The sequence below is a fragment of the Myotis brandtii genome, unplaced genomic scaffold (assembly GCF_000412655.1).
Source record: "Myotis brandtii unplaced genomic scaffold, ASM41265v1 scaffold345, whole genome shotgun sequence".
In the NCBI taxonomy this organism is placed as follows: domain Eukaryota; kingdom Metazoa; phylum Chordata; class Mammalia; order Chiroptera; family Vespertilionidae; genus Myotis; species Myotis brandtii.
Window position 1 is genome coordinate 1,848,799 of NW_005363283.1, and position 5,648 is coordinate 1,854,446.

Here is a 5,648-nt window from a genome sequence, read left to right on the forward strand (position 1 = left end):
TCGATGCTTCTCTGTCTCTAGATCTGTTTTTGTTCATCAGTTTATGTTGTTCATTATAATCTACAAATGAGTGAGATCATGTGATATTTATCTTTCTCTGACTTATTTCACTTAGCATAAAGCTCTCCAGTGCCATCCAAGCTGTTGCAAATGGCAGGAGTCCCTTTCTTTTTACAGCAATAGTATTCCATTGTGTAGATGTACCACAATTTTTTAATCCATTCATCTGCTGATGGGCACTTAGGCCGTTTCCAAATCTTAGCTATTGTAAATTGTGCTGCTATGAACATAGGGATGCATATATCCTTCCTGATTGGTGTGAAGGTCTTTCTTGAGGTACAATAGAGATGGTGGTAGTAGTTAAGAATATCTTTTTATATTTTGGAGTGGCATTTAAAAGTTTGTGTCAGCCATTTCCTCTCCCCCAAATGTTTGTGCACCCATATTACAGATAAATTCATGAAGAGTTGATAATATAATAGCTTTTAATGTAAAAGAAGCTATTCGATTTTGGAATATACTCCTGACTTTTTTTTGTGGTTGCTAATTTGACATGGCATATTTTTTATTTTCTCCCCATTTTCCCTTGGTATTATGAATATAAGCAGAAATCAGAATTAGCATGGAAATGACATGAAGGGGTGTGGATGTTTGGGGGAATAGAAAGAGAGTAGAATGGTAAGCATACAGGCTTTGGAGTCACAAAGACCTGGGTTTGAATCCCAACTTTACAAATTATTAATGCTCCTATTAATGTTATTAGTTGCTACTACCAGCTATGTGATCTTGGGCAAATTATTTAAACTCTATGTCCTCAGCTAGTTTAGAAAATAACAATAATAAGGACAATAATACATACATAAGGTAACTGGCACATGGTTGGTACTACAAAAATGGTGGTTATTAATATTAGGGTTATTATTACAAGGAAAGAAATGGGTTGGAAAGGAATGCTTTAATTTTGTTAGTGTAGAACCTAAGAGGGCCCACTGGGCTTCCTCAGAATTATTTTGGAAAGCGGTATTGATTTCCTACCCTATATTCCTCACAGTGGCTGTCCTGAGAGCCCATCGTTCTCCCCTGGCCTCCAATCCCATCATAATGCATATCAACATGCACCATTGACTGTCCACCTTTTCAGTATAATTACTGCTCCTTTTTGTGTTATGAGATATTTAACACACACAAATGAATATATCTATATCTATATAATTTTATATTGGGTATAAAAAAATTGTTATGGACATCCATATAATTACCCTGAAGCTTAAGAAACAAACATTTCAAATACTAGTGAAGCTTCCTGTGTACCACTCCCACATTCATTATGTTCCCTCTGCCCCCACAGTGGCCAATGTTACTCTGAATTTTCTTTTTATCATTTCTATTGTTTCTGTTATAATTTTATCATATATGTGTGAATACTTATTGTCAGTGCTTTTGAGCATTATATGAATAGTGTTATACTGCCTGTTTTCTCTACTGCAAGTTGCTTTTCTCACTCACTATTATGTTTGTGCAATTCATCCATATTGATGAATGTAGCTACAGATCATCCATTCTCATTGAAATAGTATTTCATAAAATGAAGGTAACAATTCATTAATTCTTCCTTTGATGGCCATTTGTATTGTTTCCCACTTTTTTGCTGCTAATGGATAGTCTTAAAACATGTCTCTTCATATACATGTGCATATCTCTTCATATACATATATTATCCTTGATATATACCTACGAGAGAAACTGCTTAGTTTTCGTGTACATTTACCTTGAACTTTTCAAGAAAATTCCTCACTGATTTTTTTAAAAAAAACTAGATTAATTAATACCCCCACCAGCACACCATCTTCCCCTTGCTCCACATCCTCACTAGACCTAAGTATTGTCAGACTTTAAAAGTTTTGCTAGTCACAATAAAAAATCCTGTATCTCATTGTGGTATTAATGTTTCCCTTATTACTAATGAGGGTGGGAATCTTTTGACATTTATGGGGCATTCATTCTTATTATTTGGTGAAATGTCTGTTAATGTTTTTTTGCCTGTTTTTCTACTGGCTTGTTTGAAGTGACACTCTCATCTTCAGTAACACTTTTTGCCCTAAAGTTGATTTAGCAATAGCACAATATAGCTTTTTCCTCTCTGTTACACTACGTTATAGATTAATAATGCCCCACAAGAAACTAAATATCATGGCCTTTTTCTACTCATCTTTTTAAATATCTCAGTAGCAGCCAGCATTCTTTGACACCAATACACTCTCTTCCTTGAAGCCTTGAAATCTTTGCATTTCTCTCTCAATTTATATACAGGTAGTTGCCCAATAATATAATATAAGACTTCCTTTGCAGCATATTTCATATTCAATATTTTGTCGTAGGACACAGCCCTAGTTAAGGACCTCATTATCTCTTAACTAAATTATTACAAAACTGTCTGCCTGGTCTCTATTCCCAGCTCAATCCTTACTAAAGCAGCTTTTTTTTTTCCAATTCAGTCTTCTTAGCCCTGGTTTTCATTTGAATCACCTGAGGTGCTTTGAAAAGGCGCTTTAAAATGTTAATATCTAGGTCTCATCCCCAGGTTTGTGGATTTAATGAATATGGTGGGGGGCTTTGTGCATAAGTTTTTTTCTTAAGTTCCCCAGGTGATTCTAATATGCAGCCATGATTGTGAACTCCGGTTCCAATCTCATGGTTCTCACACTTTAGAACATATCAGAATCCCCTGGAGGGCTTAGTCAAACAGACTGCTGGGCCTCCACCTGTCAGTTTCTAATCCAGTGAGTCTGCAGCAGGCCGGTAATTCTAACAAACTCTCAGGTGATTATGATGATGTCAGGGGCCACAGCTCTATTTCTATAGTTATTGTGAAGTGTTCCTAAACAAGAAGTCTCATAATATCACTCCTCTGCACTAAAATTTTTAAGGGCTACCTATGAGCTATAAAAATAAGTACAGACCACTCATCCTGGCCTTCAAAGCTCTTTACCATCTGGTTGCATATTCCCATCTTGCTATATTTCCCATTACCTCTCTGTACCAACCAAATTGGACTACTGGCTCTTCTTTAAAAACACCCAGTACTCTCTTGCCTTCATATATTTGCTCATATTATTATCCTGGCTCATGCTGCCATCCTCATTTGTTCATCTGTTAAAATCCCATCCATCCTTCAAGCTTTATCTCATATACCTCCCTCAATGATATTTTCTTGCACACACACAATTTTCACATCCCCAACTGGATCTCCCAAAAACATTTTTACTATCCACAAGCTGCCCTATATAATTTGCCTCATATTATACTTATATGTCTTCATGGCTTCTCCAACCTCTCCAACCAAATTGTACATTTGTACATGCCTTGAGGGCAAGGAATACTTTGTGTGTGTGTGTGTGTGTGTGTGTGTGTGGTGTGTGTGTTATCTTATAGACTTGCTTATCAAGTTTGGTTCAAAGCCCAGGAGTATTAACTGTCACCTGAGTACTCATTAGGGTTGTAAAATCATAGGTCCCCATCCTAGAACTATTGACTCAGAATCTGCATTTAAGGATCTATAGGTAATTTGTATGTACAATAAAGCTCGAGAAGAGGCTCTGTAGTGCCTAGAACAACTTGGTATAGAGTGAATAGGTGGTAAGAATTTGTTGACTCGAAGAATTACCTAGAATAAGAAGTAAAGCACTATAGATCAATGCTTTCCCAACCTACCCTGGGGATTCAGCTCATCAAATTGCTTCTGGTATCTTGCAATAAACAATAGGACACACTGAGTCAAGGCTGAGTCAGAACACAGGATTAGGTGCACTGGGGAGATATTAGAAAGTTAGAATATTTCTCTGGAAGAATTTGTAATCTAACTCAGCAGACCATAGAGAGGCTCACTGAGAAGTTAATCTCAGTTTGGGATGACTAGATAATAGCCTGGTTACAGAACAATTCTGCCAAAATATGCAAGACCCCACCACTTGTGGGGGATGCAGCACAATGAGGTGTGTTTCTTTTTCTCCTTCTGAAATTTTGTGTACTTCTCCTTTTGAAAATTTTGACTTTTTATGTGGATGCCTAGGAGAAAGATATTGGTCATGAGGAGTATTGCCTAGTACTGTTAGTCACCTCAGTGTAAGGGACTGCCTTGAATTTGAGTATGTTTTAGTTAATGAGTAGGATTATCTGTCAGACATTTCCTTGTTCCATACTTGATAGTGCAATCTGTTTGCATAGAGTCCATTCCTGGCTTTCATTGACAGAAATAAAATATTTATTTATTCATTACTTTTTAAAACCATTTATTTGACAATTTCATTCTGCAAAGGATTTGAGACAGTTTACAACATTAACATATATGTAAATCTTATGTGAGGAAAATAGAAATAAAATGTTTAAAACTTAGGATTGTACATAGACAAAATATGTTCTCCAATACATTCTGAATTCATCAAGTCATTTCTCAATTCCACTGCTACCACTGTAGTCCAAACCCCTATTCCTACTGACCTAGTTTCTCTCCTGAACTCTACTGTTGCCTCATTTTCATCCATTATTTACAAACCAGCCAGAGGATCCTTCAGAAATGTAATCCCAATAATGTAACAACCCCCCACCCCTGCCCAGGCTTAAAAGAATCTATAGGTTCCTTCTTGCATTATGAATAAAAGTCAATTCTGTTAAATATTGTGGTATGGTTCTTGACAAACTATAGTGTACATTGTTCATTTTGAGCTGCTCAGTATCCATTCCTCCTTCCTAATTACAAAGTTTGGTGGAAGCATCAATTAGGTATCCTACCTGCCCTAGGCAAAGGGCAAGCACCTTAAAAGCAAGATGCTATAAGAATTTGAGCAAAAGGACAAAGAGGTGAAAGTTGGTTCAAATTGATTCATTCAAGAAGTAGAACCCAGATTTGACCATTCCTACTAAAAGGTTATTCTAGACTTCCTCTTCTCTAGTCCTTTCAAGTGTTTTGAATCCTGCCTATTTGAAAGCCTTTCAATCAATCAATCAATCATGTGAGCTCCACTATCATTCCCAAAAATTTCACTTTACTTATGTAAACCAGAGTTGGTTGCAACCAATAAACCCTACGGATGCACTGTTTCTCCTCTGTCACTTGCGTCACTCTCACCTTTTATGACTCTGCCAAAGTCATATTGATCTTTTACCATTTCTTAAAAGAATTCTTGCCTACCTCAGGCCCTTTGTAAATGCTACGTTACCTTTATTCAGATTGTTCTTCCCATGCCCAGTTTAGTTAATCCTTACTCACTCTGAAGATCTTAGTTCCAAGTTATTTCCTCATGGATGCCTTCTTCTAATATCCCTGATTAGCTCAAATTCTTCTATTGGAGGTCTTGCAAAATTATTTTTTGCATCATAATTCTTTTCTTTAAAATTTATCTTTATTGTTGAAAGTGTTACAGATGTCCCCTTTATTTTTTCCCATTGACCCCACCTCCACCCTGCACCCACCCTTCCCAGGTATTCATCACACTATTGTCCGTGTCCATAGGCTATGCATATATCTACACTAATAAAAGAGAAACATGGTAATTAGCATACGACTGCTACCCTTCCCATTGGCTAATCAGCATATCCTTATGCAAATTAACTGCCAGCCAAGATGGCGGCCAGCAGCCATGCACTGAAGC